Here is a 22,839-nt window from a genome sequence, read left to right on the forward strand (position 1 = left end):
CGTGGGGACATTATGTGTGGAGACTAGTAATGTGGTGAACACTGCAATATGTCCATTACTGAAGGCTATGCTGTAAGTATCGTGTAAAAACTGCAATACGATTGGTAGGCTTAACATGATGGGCGAGCGATGAAGGATGTGTTGTACATGTACACACTTAACAGCTTGCATGTAAAAAGTACAACACTTGTCATGCTTGCAGGCTGCAGTTGAGCCAAATACAGAACAAGGCAGCATATTTATGCAGGCATCAAAGAGACTAGGTTTTCTCGGTTGATGAAAAATAACAAAATTGGCTACCGCGCTGTCTTCAAGTAGCTGAAACGGTGAACTCCCACAGCTATCCATGAGAACTCTCCTGAGAGAGTTGTGAACATGGCGAATGGACAAGGCATCCCTAAGGTTTCAGCATGATGGCTTTTACAGCTTCTGACTCCTGATCAGAAAAGCTCCAGGTTCATCATTTCTCGTAAAAATTTACTTTGTTTGGAAGCAGACCCAACTGATTATGTTGAGCAATTTGTAACCATGGAAACTCCTGGGTTCATCACTATCAACCAGAGACTAAACAACAGTCAAAGCAACGGACACGTATGTCGTCTCTCTCCTCCTCTAAAAAAGGCAAAAGTATGTTCGATCAGGCGACTTCAGTTTGGGGGATTCCAAAGGAATCCCATCGGTGGTCTGCCTCCTGAAAGATCAGAGGGGATTACGATGAAACATAAATATCAACACTTCCATCAACGTTGTCCATCATAGTTAGACTCAGAACATTTCAGTCAGGGTCGTATGTCAATTGCCATGGATGCTGAATGCAGTATCGTGGCAGACACTGGAATATGATGATGGCCATGGATGCTGAATGCAGTATCGTGGCAAACACTGGAATATGATGATGGCCATGGATGCTGAATGCAGTATCGTGGCAAACACTGGAATATGATGATGGCCATGGATGCTGAATGCAGTATCGTGGCAAACACTGAAATATGATGATGGCCATGAATGCTGAATGCAGTATCGTGGCAAACACTGAAATATGATAATGGCCATGGATGCTGAATGCAGTATCGTGGCAAACACTGGAATATGATGATGGCCATGGATGCTGAATGCAGTATCGTGGCAAACACTGGAATATGATAATGGCCATGGATGCTGAATGCAGTATCGTGGCAAACACTGGAATATGATAATGGCCATGGATGCTGAATGCAGTATCGTGGCAAACACTGGAATATGATAATGACCATGGATGCTGAATGCAGTATCGTGGCAAACACTGGAATATGATAATGGCCATGGATGCTGAATGCAGTATCGTGGCAAACACTGGAATATGATGATGGCCATGGATGCTGAATGCAGTATCGTGGCAAACACTGGAATATGATGATGGTCATGGATGCTGAATGCAGTATCGTGGCAGACACTGGAATATGATGATGGCCATGGATGCTGAATGCAGTATCGTGGCAAACACTGGAATATGATGATGGCCATGGATGCTGAATGCAGTATCGTGGCAAACACTGGAATATGATGATGGTCATGGATGCTGAATGCAGTATCGTGGCAAACACTGGAATATGATGATGGCCATGGATGCTGAATGCAGTATCGTGGCAAACACTGGAATATGATGATGGCCATGGATGCTGAATGCAGTATCGTGGCAAACACTGGAATATGATGATGGTCATGGATGCTGAATGCAGTATCGTGGCAAACACTGGAATATGATGATGGCCATGGATGCTGAATGCAGTATCGTGGCAAACACTGGAATATGATGATGGTCATGGATGCTGAATGCAGTATCGTGGCAAACACTGGAATATGATGATGGTCATGGATGCTGAATGCAGTATCGTGGCAAACACTGGACTATGATGATGGCCATGGATGCTGAATGCAGTATCGTGGCAAACACTGGAATATGATAATGGCCATGGATGCTGAATGCAGTATCGTGGCAAACACTGGAATATGATGATGGTCATGGATGCTGAATGCAGTATCGTGGCAAATAGCCTTAAATTAAGTTGACCTTTGTAGGATGTCCAGAGAAAATCAGTGCTGTGTACAGCAATGTCGTATGGGCCTAATTACGAAACAGAAGACGTTTACATTCTCTATAACCAACCAACGGCCAACGTCAGTGTATTTGGCCTGCGTCCGGCATCCGAAACCATGGTCACAAGAGAGGACGAAGGCCAAATGGCACCCATCCTTCAGGAAGTATTGGGATTGCATAAAGTAAGAACACGACCATATTCTGTGTTGTTAAAATCACTTAACACCTTTTTCTACAATAAGTAATAACCCACAGTATCGACATGAGAGTAACGTTCTTGATAATGCTTTTGGTCCTTTGGTCAGACCAGAAACAAACTCCACTAATTTAGAAAAAGACACATCTTACTAAATTATAAATTTACAAATAAGGGAATTGAAGCATTAATCTCAAGTAACATTCTCAGAAAAAAATCATTTACCCTAAATGCCCCGCAATACTTCAAATTTCGGAAACCACCTACTGTTCCATTTTCCTACACGAACACCATTACATCTAAGTTGTTCAATTATAGTAACGTGTTGCAAAAAATGGACAGCGCAGCTCATGATGTAAAGTCAGTACCTGTTCGTCATATAATTGCTGGCACTTCTGTACTGTTGCCTGTAACAGGCTTCTTCAGTTGGGGCCAAAGCCATCAAGAACAGATTGCTACAAATTGTGTCACATCTTAAAAGCATAATGGATGCTGTAGAAGTCTATGCCAAACGTTGGCCAATAGGGATGACCTTGTTGAACGTCTTTCAGAGTGTGTTAAATCAATACATGGTGTTGTCACTGGTGGACACACAAACTGTAAAAGGGGCAAACAGCTGGACTAAATCCATTCTGTCACAGATAGATATCATACATGATATGGCTTCCCTCGTGAAGGTGTGTGGTTGTTCCCACTGACAAGGCCTCAAATACCCAACTCATTATCTAATCATCACAATGAGTTATCAAAGACTACGGTATAAGTGACGTATGAAATGTCACGTGAAAGATCGGTATGTTCAAACCCACGCATCGATGCTCCCCAGTTTTACAGAGAGGAATATATTGCAGGGTCCAGTAAAGGAAGCACCAGCACCCTGTCGCAAAGATCACACAAAATCCTCTTCTACTCAAGGAAGGACATACTTGTTTTCCATTGATTTACCTACCGGAACTAGAAATAAAATAATGTCACATGCAAGATCGGTATGTTCAAAACCACGCATCGATGCTCCCCAGTTTTACAGAGAGGAATATATTGCAGGGTCCAGTAAAGGAAGCACCAGCACCCTGTAGCAAAGATCACACATAATCCTCTTCTACTCAAGGAAGGACATCTTGTTTTCCATTGATTTACCTACCGGAACTAGAAATAAGCAAGGGGACACGGGTGGCCCAGTCGTCTAAGGCGCCGCGACTCGCTGATTGTGGGTTCGAATCCCGGTTCGCTCCGATTATGTTTCTAGATTTGTCAGCACCATGCCCTTGCTCGTGTGTTTCACCGAAGTGGTAAACGTCTGAGACCTGCATCACTTCACGATATAACTGGAATACTGTTAAAAGCGGCGTTAAACTCAACTCGCTCACTAGAAATAAGAAAAACGAGTGAAAACGCCTCATCTATTTTATATTTAGATCTATACAATCCCCGTCATAAAGTTTGGGACACACACAAAATAACTATGCATAAGACACGGCACGAGAGATGACTTCAACTTTTATCTACATGTGGAGCAATATCCCAGTAGTACCAACCTTTGGTGTCCAATGTAACAACTTTTGAGGTATAGTCGGATTCATGCAATGGACTGTCTTATGATTATGAGAGTGAGTGCGTGAGTTGGGTTTTAACGCCGCTTTTAACAGTATTTCGTTTATATCAAGGCGTGTCAGATAAATGTGGGAGGAAAGCCCGAAGATGTTTACCACTTCGGTGAAACCCACGAGCACTGGTATGTTGCTGAAAAACCTAGAACCTTCTTAATGTTGCTATACAACGCAGCTTTTAACAGTAGTACAGTTATATCGCGGCGTGTCAGCTTAATGTGGGAGGAAAGCTAGAAGTGAAGCAGGTATCAGACGTTTACCGCTTCGTTGAAACCCACGAGCACGGCTATGGTGCTGACAAACCTAGAAACATAATCGGGGTGAACTGGGATTCGAACCCACAATCATAGGTTTCTGGCGTGCCCAAGGGACTCAACTCTGTACAGCGAATCGCGGCGCCTTAGACGACTTGGCCCCCATGATTATGAAAAGGGGTTTGAGTTCGGATTTGCCTGATACAAAGCAAGGAGACATTCTTTAGCGAAAGGAGGGACACATTTTGTATTTTCGCGTTAAGCGATCCAGTACAATGTTGTTGAAAATATGTCACCAATTGAGCTAGTCCTAGTGTTTGTCACTGGGAAGAAAAAGGAATAGAAATAATATAGTTTCATTTGACGTTAACGATTTCTCTAACGACCCTGACATCAGTCAAGTTATTTAGAGAACGCGACACAAGGAGATGCATATCATCTACCTGAACGTCCAGGTGCTTCTACAGGATCTTGTTAAAATATAACCTTTGAGCAAGCTCTTTTTACGAAGAATTCAAAGAGCGTCAAACGTTCATGTTACCAGGAAATGACTGTTTTATATCAACGGAGACAAACATGTCCTTTCAAAACAGCCCGGAGTACTAAAACCAACGTAGAAGCAGGTGAACATGGCTATTCGCAAATGACATAATTTCTGTACACCAAGACAGGTCGGACAGCCTGGTGGCACTCGTTACTCAGGGGCCCACGGTTATGGTCCCCAACGCAGGGGGAACGTAGGAAGGTGTTGCGTGGTGATTTAGCCCTGGTGTGTCTGTGGTATCGATAAAACATTGCGGACCCGCTCACTGAGTACCCACATACACAGTGGAAGACAACTATAGGTGAGGTGAGGTGAAATGGGGTTTAACGTTGCGTCCAAGATTATTGCACTTATATAGCGACGTGCATGTACGTGTGTGTGTGTGTGTGGCTGCTTGTACTAGTCCAGACTGCTGCTGATTTATAGTGCTAGCTCACTGAGATACCATGCCCCACTCAGACACTTAATGTCGAGCGCCAGACAGGGTAACAACAAGTACCATCTTTTAACGTCTTTTGGCCGGGGATCGAACCCCGGACCTTCCGCACTCCAGACGGACGCTCTACCACTAGACCACGGAGGCGGTCTGGAAGACAACTATAGAAAGGTGGCGTAAAGTTCAAGTTTTTAGCAGGTTTGTTATTCATTTTGTAAAGTTTGAATATAAAACCTACACGTTTCATGGTCAGTGTTCAAGAAGCTGTTGTTTTCTATTGAGCGTAAGAAACAGATACTTTCTCACCTGTGTAATAAAATCTGACACGTTGTTGTAAGCTAAGTTCAAACGTGATGGATAATATTAATTAGTGGGCTTTGTAATAACAAATGATGAATGACTGGTGGCATTCTATCCCTGGAGAATCTCATCATAGGTTATTTCATGTATAGCGAAATAGCTTCGACTATGATAGGTACTAACAAAGTACAATGACATTCTAGGCATTGCTGACTGAGTTTGAGCACAACAATTCCTTCAGATTAAGTCCAACCGCTGTAATTACAGGGAAGAGGAAAAAATCAATTATTTTTCTTTAATTAAGGGTTGATATCCAATTTGATTATTCTTCCTCAAAGAGCAAGAAGCGGTTTGCATTGACTTTTACGGTTAATTATGACATTTGCTATAACATGAAAGGAATCAATGACCCGCTCAGTGCGACAGTGACAGTTTACTACGGGCATGGACACATAGAGACAGTGTCTTATTAAGACCGTCTGTATATGTGTGTGTGTGTGTGCGTGCGTGTGTTTGTGTGTGCGCGTGCGTACGTGTGCGTGCGTGTGTTTGAGTGTGTGTGTGCGTGTGTGCGTGTGTGTGTGCGTGCGTGCGTGCGTGCGTGTGCGTTTGTGTGTTTCAGTGTGTGTGTGTGTGCATGCGTGCGTGTGTGTATGTGTGCGTGCATGCGAGCGCGCGTGTGTGTGTGCGTCCGTGTATGTGTATATGTGCGTGCGTGTGTGTGTGCGTGCGTGTGTGTGTGCGTGTGTTTGAGTGTGTGTGTGCGTGTGTGTGTGCGTGCGTGCGTGTGCGTGCGTGTGTTTGAGTGTGTGTGTGCGTGCGTGCGTGTGTATGTGTGCGTGCGTGCGAGCGCGTGTGTGTGTGTGTGCGTCCGTGTGTTTGTGTGTGTGTGCGTGCGTACGTGTGCGTGCGTGTGTTTGAGTGTGTGTGTGCGTGTGTATGCGTGCGTGCGTGCGTGTGTGTTTGAGTGTGTATGTGCGTGTGTGCGTGTGCGTTTGTGTGTTTGAGTGTGTGTGTGCGTGCGTGCGTGTGTATGTGTGCGTGCGTGCAAGCGCGTGTGTGTGTGTGTGTGCGTCCGTGTGTTTGTGTATGTGTGCGTGCGTACGTGTGCGTGCGTGTGTTTGAGTGTGTGTGTGCGTGTGTATGCGTGCGTGCGTGTGTGTTTGAGTGTGTATGTGCGTGCGTGCGTGTGCGTTTGTGTGTTTGAGTGTGTGTGTACGTGCGTGCGTGTGCATTTGTGTGTTTGAGTGTGTGTGTGCGTGCGTGCGTGTGTATGTGTGCGTGCGTGCGAGCGCGTGGGTGTGTGTGCGACCGTGTGTTTGTGTGTGTGTGCGTGCGTACGTGAGCGTGCGTGTGTTTGAGTGTGTGTGTGTGTGTGCGTGTGTATGTGTGTGTGCGTGCGTGTGCGTTTGTGTGTTTGAGTGTGTGCGTGCGTGCGTGCGTGTGTGTGTATGTGTGCGTGCGAGCGCGTGTGTGTGTGTGTGCGTCCGTGTATGTGTATGTGTGCGTGCGTGTGTGTGTGTGTGTGTGCGTGCGTGCGTGTGTATGTGTGTGCGCATGCGTGTGTGTGTGTTTGAGTGTGTGTGTGCGCGTGTGCGTTTGTGTGTTTGAGTGTGTGTGTGTGTGCGTGCGTGTGTGTGTATGTGTGAGTACGGGATCCCACACTAATAGGTTCCTGATAGACTTTATACAAATAACATAAAAAGCGATCTACATAGCATAAGGAGTGCAATTACAGATTATAATGATGTTTGAGTAGTATATTTCCAGTTGCCAAATCCATTAGGCAACCGGAAATGTACTACATTAAAGATGTAAAAGATTAATCCAACACGGAAAGTCAAGACATAGGGAATTTTTAAAGCTAAAATATTCCAAATTACAACGATTTACAATTCTCGTACATATAAATTAAATCATATAACAAACTGTATTCCATTACAAACGTGAATTAAATCCGATACGTACCTAACCTCATGCAGATACTTTGAAATAGTTTGTTTATATGAAATTGAAGCCTGTTGTCAAATATGATCGGTTGTTTGAGACAGAGGCTGTGAGGCAATGCGCTGTGGCGCAGTGCGAGACTAGTAGGTAATTACATTTGGATAATACGTCCTCGGGAAGCAAAAACCACGAATACTTTGGGAAAAGAAGTAAGATTTGATACAACGAATTTACGTTGAGAAGATCAACGCCGTAGCTACAATTAAATGAGAGATACAGGTTATTAAAAGAGTTTAGGAAGTACAGTAAACTACGGTTATAACGAACACGCTTATAACGAACTAACCGACATAACGAACTTACTTTTTGGTCCCGACTATTTGCTGTAGTTATGCTGTATATATGCTTATAACGAACGGTTATACGAACAAAAATTAGTCATCCCTTTGAGTTCGTTATAACCGTAGTTTACTGTACTGATGAAGACATGATCCTTCCAGGTGCCTATCTATCTTTCATGACGGAAATGACGACTTTGTCACCACAATGGCTGGCGATAGAGGTATTGGTGAGTGAGTGCGTGATGTTTTATGCCAATCAGTAAAGGCACAACTATTTGTGGCAGATCGTACAAAATAGAAATATATGCTCACAAATCACACATAACTGAACAGAGATCATACAGCATAACATCATATAAACATCACTTCATATGTACAAGTCAAACCAAACCCACCCTTTTCAATAGTTTGAGAGTTGGAATGAACATACCAGAGGTGAGGTGAGGTGAAATGGGGTTTAACGTCGCGTCCAAGATTATTGCACTTATATAGCGACGTGCATGTACGTGTGTGTGTGTGTTTGTGTGGCTGCTTGTACTTGTCCGGATTGATGCCGATTTATAGTGCTAGCCCACCGAGACACCATGTCGCAGTTTAACATGAATACCCCACTCAGACACAGTATACTGACTCCGAGCCGACCGGTCCTTGTTTTAGCCCCTTAATGCCGTGCGCCAGACAGGGTAACAACAAGTACCATCTTTTAACGTTTTTTTGGTATGACGCGCGTTCTCCTGGCGGACGCTCTACCACTAGACCACGGAGGCGGTGAACATAACAGAAAGAAAGAAAAGAATTGTTCTTAATCCAGTAATCCACGCAATTGGGATCGATGACATGCATCAACCAAGTCAGCGAGCCTGACCACCCGAACCCGTTAGCCTTTTACGACAAGCATTGTCACCTTTTACGGCAAGCATGGGTTGCTGAAGATCTATTTTACCCCGGAATCTTCACGGGTCCATAACACAGTACATGGTATGGGGTAACATGGGTTGACAACAAGACACAAGCTTGCCCCAGTATGACACTATTCTAGCCTTTACTAAGATTTCACTGTGATATGTTGATTGTCATTTTATTTTGTTGTTTGACCCAGTACTCAGCAATAGTCCAGTTATATGAAGGGGCGGTCGGGTAGCCTAGTGGTTAAAGCGTTCGCTCGTCACGCCGAAGACCCGGTACAATGTGTGAAGCCCATTTGTGGTGTCCCCCGCCGTGATATTGCTGGAATATTGATAAAAGTGGTGTAAAACCATACTCAGTCAGTCAGTCCAGTTATATGACGGCGGTAAGTAAATAATCAAATCTGGACCAGACACTCCGGAGATTGATATCATGAGCATCGATCCAAGGAATAGGGATACGATGACATGTATCAACTAAATCAGCGAGCCTGACCACTCGATCCCGTTTGTCGCCTTTTACGACAAGCAGAGGTTGATGAAGGCCTATTCTAACCCGGATCTTCACGGATCACAGGGATATATACTTACTTTACCCTACACCATGTAATCTGGGGGAGACTTTTACATTTAAATATATTTCAACATCACTTGCATGCCATCACAGTGTTACCGCAAGAGAACAGCGAAAACATGCCACGAATGACGAAAGCCCAACGCAACAACGCCATTGGCCGACTGCAAACAGGAGAATCATCTTCAGCTGTGGCTAGGTTTTCCACGTAGCACCAAGCACCATTACAAGACTGTGGAACCGTTATCAGATACACGGGACACGCGTGACCTTTCCAGATCCGGTCGACCACGTATCACTACTAGAGCACAGGACAGATGCATACGGCTACGTAACTTGCGAAAGAACAGCCACGGCCACCTCTACAACTTCGGGAACACCAGGATTGTGTAAGATATCAGCCCAGACAGTGAAGAACCTTTTATGAGCTGATGTATTCGCTCTAGACGACCAGTTCCAGGTGTCATATTGACGGACTTACATCGTCGTCTGCGACGTCGATGGTGTTAAGGTCGACACGTTTGGTTTATCGACGAGTCATGTTTTATGCTTCGCTTTGCGGATGGTAGACGTCGTGTTTACAAGCGTCGCGGGAACGTTATGCACGAAACTGCATACAGGAAGTGATACAAGACAGATATGGCGGTGGTAGTGTGATGATGTGGGCAGCCATCGCCTACGCTGATAGAACAGTTCTGGGGAACTTAACGGCACAACGTTACATGGATGAGATTCTTCGGGTACACTTCCTTCCTATTATGCAACAAGCAAACGTCATTTTAAAACAAGACAACGCCCGACTGACAACACGGCAAGACTGACAACATAATGAACCTAATCGAACATTTATGAAATGCACTGGATCAACGACTGCGAACACGTCAGCAACAGCCACCGATCCCTCGACAGTTGGCACAAGCACTGCAGACAGAATGGGTGAACATTTCTCTGGCCACAATTCGGGATCTGATTGCTTCCATGGGAAGACGATGCCAGTAAGTTTTGGACTCTAATGGTGGCCATACAAGATATTGAGAACAGATGTCCTTCGCCTTGAAAATATACTATTCAATGTGTACATGGGCCAATGACAATGATGTGTGCTAATTTTGAACAATCGATTGTCATCTGTTAATTATTTATATGATATATAAAATATACATCTTTATCACTTGAGCGTTTCTTATTTTGCAGACTATATATACCTTTACAGTACCAATAGCAATATTAAACAATGAGAAATTGTATTTTATTCTGACATTACATTTGGAGAAAATTACCGCTTTTGTTTTATTAATATTAACCTTTAGGTTCCCATTCGTCACCACTCGGCGCTTTCCGGAACCTGCAAGAAGACTCGTCCCCCTATCGACGATGTTATGTGCGAAAATACGACAAATCAATCAGAATGTGCGCATGATTTCAAGTTCTTCGTCAAAGAATCCCTCAGAAATAATTTTTGATTTTACATATGTCTTGCATCTAAAAATATACCCAAGACACAGTTCCATGTGTTCAATCATACTGTATAATTCCGCATGTCCCGATGTGCTTTAAATTGTATCTGAAACATGTATAATATATGGGGAGATATATGTTAACCATAAGGCAACGAGTTGACAATTGTTTTAGGTATGCCCGTTTGCGCTAAGACGGAACCCAGCCGCAAAAAATGGCCATGAGAGGGGCACGAGTCGCTATTCGGCTTGTCCCGGAATAACACGAGTTGGTCACGAATGACGTTCACGAAGAGTATTGGGAGGTGAAAATCACCAACTTAAATCCCTGAAGTAAACGTATCACAACGTAACTCGTGATCTACACAAAATAGTGCTTTCATCAAATGGAGTCAACATGTCCTCAACATTCCACCTGGACACAACGTTCCCCGAGTTGGTCACGAATGTTAGGTTCCAGGCAAGGCAATAGGGTGCACGCGATTCGCTGTGCAGAGTCGCGTCCCTTGGGCACGCCAGAAACCTATGATTGTGGGTTCGAATCTCAGTTCGCCCCGATTATGTTTCTAGGTTTGTCAGCACCATAGCCGTGCTCGTAGGTTTCACCGAAGCGGTAAACGTCTGAGACCTGCATCACTTCGGGCTTTCCTCCCACATTAAGCTGACACGCCGTGATATAACTGTACTACTGTTAAAAGCGGCGTTAAACTCAACTCACCCACCCACCCACCCAAGGCAATAATTTCCAAAAACATCATTAGCCTTTTGTAGATTCCCAGGTGTCTCTGCCGATAATACGATATCATCTGCATAAACCAAAATCAACATTTTTTAAATTCAAACCCAAGTGGGTTTCAATATCCATGTAAGTATTTACAACATTCAGACCGGATATATCATTGTCAGATAGAAATGATCCAAGATCATAAAAATACAGTGCAAATAAGAAGGTCGACAACTGCTCTCCCTGCCTCACGCCAATTCTACGAAAAAATATTTGGAGAAAATAAGTTTTATGACACCATTATGTAATACAAAAGATTTAATATTAACGTACATGTTGTGAATGACACCGTAATGTAATACAAAGGATTTAATATTAACGTACATGTTGTGAATGACACCATTATGTAATACAAAGGATTTAATATTAACGTACATGTGGTGCATGACACCATAATGTAATACAAAGGATTTAATATTAACGTACATGTTGTGAATGACACCATTATGTAATACAAAGGATTTAATATTAATGTACATGTTGTGAATGACACCATTATGTAATACAAAGGATTTAATATTAACGTACATGTTGTGAATGACACCATTATGTAATACAAAGGGTTTAATATTAACGTAAATGTGAATGACATGATATTTCCCAGTGATATTTTTTTCTTATGACGAGCTAGTTGCTGTCACACACCCTTTAGCATTGGATCATTTAAGGATAAAGGACACTACGAATGGGGAATCGAACCCGGGTCTTCGGATTGTGGAGCGACCGCTTCAACCACTAGGCTATGCAATCGACAAGTTTTGGAGCAGAATAACTAACTTCACAACTGTTACCCTGACATTTTTGTTGTTTTGGGCCATGCTATACTTACACGATGAACACATTGCCATTGATTAGCTTCAGCCCTCAGTTGTCTTTTTGACGGAAAGTCAACCCGAAACCAAAGTCTGGGACAAAATTAACTGTCCATGTTTATCACATGTAATTTGCGGCAAGTGTCAGACAAAACACCTTCTACTGCAGCCCCCTAGCGACATCATAAATACTGTTTTGTAAAGGCCGCGGAATCACTAACGGCTTATTAGCTTGTAAAGGACAGAGAAAAGTAAAGTGAGGGAAGATCAATGGATGTAAGGGATCGGGTATGAAGTTAGACGGTATCAAATTAAACTTCTGTCTGTATATAATCAACTACAGTCAACTACGGTTATAACGAACTCAAAGGGACTTCTAATTTTAGTTCGTTATAACCGTAGTTCGTTATAAGCATATATACTGCATAACTACTGCAAATAGTCGGGACCAAAAAGTAAGTTCGTTATATCCGTCAGTTCGTTATAAGCGTGTTCGTTATAACCGTAGTTTACTGTAAATTCAACCAACACAGTTATATGTACATCTCCTTCGTTATATACAGGTATGGAGTTGAACGGAAATGTGTACAATGGGTCATATCACAATGTTAGATCAATTTTGAAGGAACGTGAAGCAGGACATGGTCGGTTTTCGAAATGGTAAAATTTTGTAGCACGGGTATCGATCATAATTAGGAGGAATCTAGGATTGACACCTAGATCGGCGGATCCAGGCATGCTTTCGGGACGCAACTCTGCCATTGGCTGTGAAGATTGAATGTAGGTATCATCAACACTACAATACGTCAATGTCCGTGATTGCTGAACGCGGTGATGTAAGTATTGTATCGAACACTGCAATGTGTCGATGTCCGTGATTGCTGAACGCGGTCACGAACACTGCACTGTGTCAATGTCCGTGATTGCTGAATGCGGTGATGTAAGTATTGTCACGAACACTGCAATGTGTCGATGTCCGTGATTGCTGAATGCGGTGATGTAAGTATTGTCACGAACACTGCAATGTGTCGATGTCCGTGATTGCTGAATGCGGAGCTGTAAGTATTGTCACGAACACTGCAATGTGTCGATGTCCGTGATTGCTGAATGCGGAGCTGTAAGTATTGTCACGAACATTGCACTGTGTTGATGTCCGTGATTGCTGGAGGGGAGCTGTAAGTATTGTCACGAACACTGCACTGTGTCGATGTCCGTGATTGCTGGAGGGGAGCTGTAAGTATTGTCACGAACACTGCAATGTGTCGATGTCCGTGATTGCTGAATGCGGTGATGTAAGTATTGTCACGAACACTGCAATGTGTCGATGTCCGTGATTGCTGAATGCGGAGCTGTAAGTATTGTCACGAACATTGCACTGTGTCGATGTCCGTGATTGCTGGAGGGGAGCTGTAAGTATTGTCACGAACACTGCACTGTGTCGATGTCCGTGATTGCTGGAGGGGAGCTGTAAGTATTGTCACGAACACTGCAATGTGTCGATGTCCGTGATTGCTGAATGCGGTGATGTAAGTATTGTCACGAACACTGCAATGTGTCGATGTCCGTGATTGCTGAATGCGGAGCTGTAAGTATTGTCACGAACACTGCAATGTGTCGATGTCCGTGATTGCTAAATGCGGAGCTGTTCGCACCATGACGAACACTGCACTGTGTCGATGTCCGTGATTGCTGAATGCAGTTCTGTTGGCATCGTGACGAAGTGTAGTATTCGATGACCTTGACTCCATATTGTGGTGAATTACGTTTGTGACAAACACTGTCGTGTTATCGATGACCTGTTTGATTGGGATTTTTAGAAGTTGGTAAGAACAGTAAACTCAATATATCTAATGGATGACATTTTCCATTTTCTTTTATGATGTGACGTTTCCCTGCCTGGCGCTCGGCATTAATTAGGGGCTAAAGCAAGGACTAGTCGGCTCGGATTCAGTAAACTGCAAAACTGCGGCATAGTATCTCAGTGGGCTAGCACTATAAAATTGGCAGTAGTCCCGACTAGTACAAGCAGACAGACAGACGCAAGTGCAATAATCTTGAATGCGACGTTAAACCCAATTTCACCAACTCACCTTATGCCCTCGTCACGGAAGAGTGAGTGAGTGAGTTGGGTTTAACGCCGCTTTTAACAGTATTGCAGTTATATCACGGCGTATCAGCTTAATGTGGGAGGAAAGCCCGAAATGATGTAGGTCTACCACGTTAAACACCTTATCAGAAACCAACAAGCACGGGTATGGCGCTGACAAACCTAGAAACATAATCGGGGCGAACCGAGATTCGAACCCACAATCATAGGTTTCTGGCGTGTCCAAGGGGGCAACTCTGCACAGCGAATCGCGGCGCCTTAGACGACTTGGCCACCCGTTATCCCCTCTGAAGAGTCAAGTATGACAGCAGTGATATCAACGGACTTGCATTCATCGGATATCCTGACCTCACCAAATCCGATATGATGAACAGTGTAAACCCTTGAACTGCAGGGGGAAGACATAATTGGATGTACAGAGCACATACCCATATCATGGCCGTGGAGATATGGAACGTACCATTTGCAGTCAACAAATCACCTGTTTCATTTTATTGACTTGAAATTCTATAAAACAAACAACAATATATATTTCTGCCTGTATGATACACTCATTGTTCAGTCCAGTCAACCCTTGCCACATGAAATCTCTGGATCCTAATCACGGGAAGCTCGCTTTTGGATACGTTATACCCAAAGGCGTGTCGTTTGTTCTTTGGTGTAGAAATAGAAAAAACAAATTTGGCTGTCCGGAAAAAAATGGGTTGATAATCTGGCTTCGCTGAAGAAAGAATTGAAATTATATGTTTGGCGTAGTGTAAGTACTGAATTTCATTTCCTGTATAATAAAAGTAGAATTCGTTGTATTGATCACAAAAATTGCCATCGGGGACTCTGGAACGTTGTGTAAAGGTGGAATGTTGAGGACTTGAAACTTCATTTAATGAAAGCACTATTTTGTGTAGATCTCGAGTTTCACCTCCCAATACTCTTCGTGAACGTCATTCGTGACCAACTCGGGTTAATCCGGGACAAGCCAAATAGCGACTCGTGCCCCTCTCATGGCTATTTTTTGCGGCTGGGTTCCGTCAAACGGGCATACCTAAAACAATTGTCAACTCGTTGCCTTATGGTTTACATATATTTCCCCATATGTTATATATGTTTCAGATACAATTTAAAGCACATCGGGACATGCGGAGTTATACGGTATGATTGAACACATGGAACTGTGTCTTGGGTGTATTTTTAGATGCAAGACATATGTAAAATCAAAATATATTTCTGAGGGATTCTTTGACGAAGAACTTGAAATCATGCGCGCATTCTGATTGATTTGTCGTATTTTCGCACATAACATCGTCGATAGGGGGACGAGTCTTCTTGCAGGTTACAGAAAGGGGCGAAAGGTGACGAATGCGTGAACGTATTTGTAAATTGTGTGACGAATTGTGTGCGAAATGCTTTACTGTGTATTCCTTTTAGGACTAAGTAAGTTGGGTTTACCGCCGCTTTTAACATTATTCCAGCAATAGCCAAGCTATATGACGGCGGTCTGTAAATAATAGAGTCTGGACCAGAAATTCAAGTGATTGACATCTTGGTCATCACGAAACGCAGTTGGGATACAACATACATCAACAGCGAGCCTGACCACCCGATCCCGTTAGTCGTTTCTTACGACAAGCATAGACGTGTCTTACAACAAGTAACAACCAATTAAAACCTGGATCTTTAAGGGTGTGTCTCCCACTGGACAAGCTGTCTTGATAATGCAGTGTGACGCGTTGGTTCCATCTCCAGCCGCAACTGTATCCGCAATGCATAAACTTATGAAAGTTAACTTAGACGAATCTCTCCCTAATACTTAGCCGTGCCCAGTGCATGAAACTTAGACGAATCTCTCCCTAATACTTAGCCTGCCCAATTGTGTTGTTTCATCATATTTAATTGGTATCGTGTAACTTATGACGATCAGCTTAATATTCAGTAAGTACACATTAAGAACACTGCTTTGCAGAGAAACCTACATTTGCATTTTAATCCTTTTTTGATAACGTTAGGTGATTTTAATGTGCATTTTTGTGTTCATCTCTTATTTGTTTCGCATGAATGTCTTGGCTAGACAACACGCCGTATCTCTCATAAACACAGACACACTATAGTGTGTACATGATTACGGTCTGGTGTGTGATGCACTAATAAACTTAAAATGGGGAGAAAGAATAACGAGGTAGTGGTCAGAAAGAGGTAGTGGTCAGAAGGAGGTAGTGTTCAAAAGGAGGTAGTGGTCAGAAGGAGGCAGTGTTCAAAAGGAGGTAGTAGTCAGAAGGAGGCAGTGGTCAGAAGGAAGTAGTGGTCAGAAGGAAGTAATGGTCAGAAGGAAGTAGTGGTCAGAAGGAGGTAGTGGTCAGAAGGAGGTAGTGGTCAGACAGCAGTGGTCAGAAGGAGGTAGTGGTCAGAAGGAGGTAGTGGTCAGACGGCAGTGGTCAGAAGGAGGTAGTGGTCAAAAGGAGGTAGTGGTCAGACGGCAGTGGTCAGAAGGAGGTAGTGGTCAGAAGGAGGTAGTGTTCAAAAGGAGGCAGTGGTCAGAAGGGTGTAGTGTTCAGAAGAAGGCAGTGGTCAGAAGGAGGTAGTGGTCAGAAGAAGGTAAACAACATGCCGTCTCTCATAAGCACACACACACACTATAGTGTATAAATGATTACTGTCTGGTGTGTGATGCACTAATAAACTTAAAATGAGGAGAAAGAGTAACGAGGTAGTGGTCAGAACGAGGTAGTGGTCAGAAGGAGGTAGTGGTCAGAGGGAGGTAGTGGTCAGAAGGAGGTAGTGGTCAGAAGGAGGTAGTGGTCAGAAGAAGGAGGTAGTGGTCAGGAGGTAGTGGTCAGAAGGAGATAGTGGTCAGAAGGAGGTAGTGGTCAGAAGGAGGTCGTGTTTATCAGGAGGTAGTGGTCAGAAGGAGGTAGTGGTCAGAAGGAGGTCGTGTTCATCAGGAGGTAGTGGTCAGAAGGAGGAAGTGGTCAATGTTTATTATCTCTATGTCCTTTTTTTAAGTCAGATTACTCTTAATGTCATGTATACATTGTGTGTCTTTGCAAACTATTTATGTACGTTCAGACTATTCAACACTTCACTCGCCGTGAATAGTTGGAATATTGCTGATGCGGCGTAAGAAATTATTCATTCATTCATTCAACACTTTTCAAAACTATATAAAACTAGATATCTTCTGATATTTGGGATCAATCTTCAATAATTTGCAATTTGATTCGTCTACATATCAACTGGGACTTTCCTTCTTCAATATTGGGCAGATTTCCAACAGATGTTGTATATTTTAGTGGTGATTCCTTCAACATTATCCTCATTTTGCAAACCTGATTTCCAACGACAGCTTTTCAGAATTCTGGTGATTCTACTAATGGTTGACAGTCAACTGAAATCCAGTCATCAGTGGATGGTTTGAATTGGAATGACCATTTGGATGTTTTCAAAACAAAAATTTCCTTTACTCTCATTTAGGGCATACAGAAAATGTCAGGTGAGTCTCGCATTGAAACCTTAAATATTTTGGAGAAACATATTTTTTTCAGTTCCGTTTTGAAACGACTGACAGAGAGTGGATGACCAAACATGATGACATTACTGATGTCAGGGTGATATAAATACCTCCACCTAGGCACCAACAGACCAGCGTCTTTTCAAAATTAATTTTCCCGGGGAGCGTTGTGTATAGTCATGAACTACCTTTAACAAGAAAGAGTTAATGAAACTAATCAATAAAAGCACCCTGACCTTTTCGGATCTGCAAAAGCAATTATTGTTTCCCAGGATCAAGGCAATTACACCAGACTAAGTAATGTCAAAGTTGACCCTATGCAGTTGTCCACACAGAAGGGTTGATGGTTAAGTGCACTTCGGTGTCCAAGTCAGCAACACTATGATTGTATTACAGCAGCCCATCGACATGTTCAGGCAAGCAGTTGTCAGGGCATGGAGTGGGTGAGTGAGTGAGTTGGGTTTAACGCTGATTTTAACAATATCCCAGTTATATCGCAGCGTGTCAGGTTAATGTGTGAGGAAAGCCCAACGTGATACAGGTCTCCAACGTTTACCACTTCGGTGAAACCCACGAGCACGGGTATGGTGCTGACAAACCTAGAAACAGGGCGAACCGGGATAAGAACACACAATCATCGGTTTCTGGACGCTAATCTGCACAGCAACGTCAGGGCATTGAGGGTCAGTGGAGTGAGGATCAACTGGGTTCCCGTTACAGTGGATTCCTCCTCTGACTCTCTGTTCCACAAAGCAATCTTAGTGTTCCCGTACTTAAACCTCGGCTTCAATGGTTGGTTTCATAGCAGTAAGTTCCCTTTGTGGAACGGAACCCTGAATACCAAAGTGGATACCAGTACACTCAAAACATGTAATTTCCACCTCGCAGTCTCTTTTTGAAACTCAAGTCACGTCCCATCATGAAGCCCATAGCTTCTCAAATACTCACCTAACCAATCCATCTTCACCTTACACAACCCTCCCTGTAACTGAATCTCCATCTTACAACCTCCACACATCTTCACCTTACACAACCCTCCCTGTAACTGAATCTCCATCTTACAACATCCACTCACCTTCACTTTACACAACCCTCCCTGTAACTGAATCTCCATCTTACAACATCCACTCATCTTCACCTTACACAACCCTCCCCTGTAACTGAATCTCCATCTTACAACCTCCACTCATCTTCACCTTACACAACCCTCCCCTGTAACTGAATCTCCATCTTACAACCTCCACTCATCTTCACCTTACACAACCCTCCCCTGTAACTGAATCTCCATCTTACAACCTCCACACATCTTCAACTTGCACAACCCTCCCTGTAACTGAATCTCCATCTTACAACATCCACACATCTTCACCTTACACAACCCTCCCTGTAACTGAATCTCCATCTTACAACCACCACTCATCTTCAGCTTACACAACCCTCCCCTGTAACTGAATCTCCATCTTAAAACCTCCACACATCTTCAACTTGCACAACCCTCCCTGTAACTGAATCTCCATCTTACAACATCCACACATCTTCACCTTACACAACCCTCCCTGTAACTGAATCTCCATCTTACAACCACCACCCAACTTCACCTTACACAACCCTCCCTGTAACTGAATCTCCATCTTACAACATCCACTCATCTTCACCTTACACAACACTCCCTGTAACTGAATCTCCATCTTACAACATCCACTCATCTTCACCTTACACAACCCTCCCTGTAACTGAAACACAACCCTGCCCTGTAACTGAATCTCCATCTTACAATCTCCACACATCTTCACCTTACACAGCCCTCCCTGTAACTGAATCTCCATCTTACAACCTCCACTCATCTTCACCTTACACAGCCTTCCCCTGTAACTGAAACACAACCCTGCCCTGTAACTGAATCTCCATCTTACAACCTCCACACATCTTCACCTTACACAACCCTCCCTGTAACTGAATCTCCATCTTACAACCTCCACTCATCTTCACCTTACACAACACTCCCTGTGACTGAATCTCCATCTTACAACCTCCACACATCTTCAACTTACACAACCCTCCCTGTGACTGAATCTCCATCTTACAACCTCCACCTTACACAGCCCTCCCTGTAACTGAATCTCCATCTTACAACATCCACACATATTCACCTTACACAACACTCCCTGTAACTGAATCTCTATCTTACAATCTCCACTCATCTTCACCTTACATAACCCTCCCTGTAACTGAATCTCCATCTTACAACCTCCACACATCTTCACCTTACACAACCCTCCCTGTAACTGAATCTCCATCTTACAACCTCCACTCACCTTCACCTTACACAACCCTCCCTGTAACTGAATCTTCATCTTACAACATCCACTCACCTTCACTTTACACAACCCTTGCGTCTGCCTTGGTATTTGTAAAAAAAACTATGCCCGCCACAAGTACGCCCTAAGCCGACTGTGCGTCGTCACTTAAAAGGCCATACAGCAGCGGCAGGTTTTCTGTCTCCAGAAATTCAAAATACGCCGTGCGGCTACCCTAACATATGTGACTGGTCCAGTATGTCTGTGGGAATGCTGCGGCGGTCATATGATTGCTGTTGGTCGTAGATATTTGAGATCCCCTGGGCCGCCCAGGCAAATGTTACTGAGGCATAAACAAGCACTTATTTCCTTGTGTTGGTCAGTTGTTACTGTGATTAAACTTTAAAATAGATGTATAACGAAGCATAAGCAAAGCTGTATTTGACGATGGTTTGCTGACCAGCATTGGACGATGCCATGGCCTCTTGAAGCATGCTGTGGCTGGTCACTGAAGCATTTTCATATAGATACAGGGAATAGAACACTCGATAGGAATGCTGAAACACAAGGTACAGGGCACAGAACACTCGATAGTGCATGCTGAAACACAAGGTACAGGGCATAGAACACTCGAGAGTACATGCTGAAACACAAAGTACAGGGCATAGAACACTCGATAGTGCATGCTGAAACACAAAGTACAGGGCATAGAACATTCGATAGAGCATGCTGAAACACAAGGTACAGGGCACTGGACACTCGATAGCGCATGCTGAGACACAGTGTACAGGGCATAGAAGACCTGATAGTGCATGCTGAGACACAATGTACTGGGCATAGAACACTTGATAGTGCATGCTGAAATACAATGTACTGGGCATAGAACACTCGATAGTGCATGCTGAAACACAATGTACAGGGCATAGAACACTTGATAGTGCATGCTGAAACAATGTACAGGGCAGAGAACACTTGATAGTGCATGCTGAAATACAATGTACAGGGCAGAGAACACTCGATAATGCATGCTGAAACACAATGTACTGGGCATAGAACACTTGATAGTGCATGCTGAAATACAATGTACAGGGCAGAGAACACTCGATAGCGCATGCCTAAACACAATGTACAGGGCATAGACACTTGATAGTGCATGCTGAAACACAATGGACGGGACACAGAACGCTAGATAGTGCATGCTGAAACACAAGGTACAGGGCACAGAACACTCGATAATGCATGCTCAAAAACAAGATACAGGGCATAGAACACTTGATAGTGCATGCTGAAGCACAATGTACAGGACACAGAACACTCGATAATGCATGCTGAAACACACAACAAGGTATAGGACGTAGAACTCTTCATAGTGTCAAAAGACAGAATTGATGTAGCTGACTTTTGGGCACACATTAACATTTAGTATTGAAAATCAGTATAAACCAATCAAGCCCTCCTTGTTAGCCAGTGATTGCATACTTACCCACTCCACACATCAGCCCCGGCCAGGAGACGGAAGGTATAGAGGAACGTTGCAATACAGTACAGACACTCTAGAACCTCCATGGACGTACACTGAGAGTGACTGACCATCAGTGCCTCTATGATAGCCCATCTTCCCAAGGCAAGTGAGTTAACTGACTTTAAAAGTCCAGTTTCCACCCTTGCCGAACTAGGCTGGAATTACTGGGCTCGATCGTAGCGCCACCAGTGGCTATTACCAATTATGTCCCTTCTAAGCCTCTGCTATGGACCAATCAGATTCCACCTCTCGTATCACTTGCGTTTGCTTCACACAAAATGGTGGCGCCCAGTCAGGACGATCTGATCGATAATCAAGATCTATATTGTGATAAAACGGGTCTTACATCGCGAAATGCATCAAATCACGTGAGCACCTTGATTAAAAACATGAAAGGATTTGGAAAATATCTGCTGACAACGAATGGGAGATGCACATGCCTATAAACAGACAATATGCTTACTTTTACAGGATTGTAAACAATAAATCATTCACCCTTTACAATGATATCATGTTTGGGACTCAAATACTACAGCAAAACATGGACATAATGAACTACAAGGGACTGGAGAAATCAGTTTTGTTAACTTATATATATATATATATCAGTTGATGATCGTCGATATATATACTACTCAAAAGAAGTTAAGGATCACCCGATTCTTTCATAATGGTAAAGTAAATCTGTCACGGCATGAGAGATTGACTATAGTAATATGAAAGAATCAGGTGATCCTTAACTTCTTTTGAGTAGTATATATGGGGGTTAACGGCATTATGGATGCTGTGTTAGCGCTCGTAGTTTGAAGTGCAGATGATGACGTAATAGCTAAAGGTGACATTGTATAATTCTTATCGAAAAACGGTTTTCCAGAAAACATACAGTTCTCCACAATCGCAGGTAAGCTGTAACTTTGCGTGCGTCGAGTGTATGATACTGTTAAATATTAGCGATGTGAGTGACATATTTTACTGTCGCTTCACTTACTAAGTCGCGCTTCAAGTGCACACTGTCTGATATGTTTGTTCGTTGTTTAACGCCGCACTCAGCAACATTCCAGCTATATGACTGCTGTCTGTAAATAATTGAGTCTAGGCAAGAAAATCCACTGACTGATATCATGAGCATCGATCCACACAATTGGAGTACGATAACATGCATCAACCAAGTCAGCGA

The 22,839-nt window shown here is 43.4% G+C and overlaps 2 pseudogenes; both read right to left on the reverse strand.

The window, feature by feature from the left end:
- Positions 1 to 18,629: 18,629 nt before the first annotated feature.
- LOC139446402 (uncharacterized) lies at positions 18,630 to 19,687 on the reverse strand (annotated as a pseudogene).
- A 7-nt stretch (positions 19,688 to 19,694) lies between these two features.
- On the reverse strand, positions 19,695 to 21,706 carry LOC139446403 (uncharacterized; annotated as a pseudogene).
- Between the last annotated feature and the right edge of the window lie 1,133 nt (positions 21,707 to 22,839).

This window comes from Haliotis cracherodii, unplaced genomic scaffold, assembly GCF_022045235.1.
Source record: "Haliotis cracherodii isolate W230 unplaced genomic scaffold, xgHalCrac1.p SCAF_6, whole genome shotgun sequence".
Lineage (NCBI taxonomy): Eukaryota > Metazoa > Mollusca > Gastropoda > Lepetellida > Haliotidae > Haliotis > Haliotis cracherodii.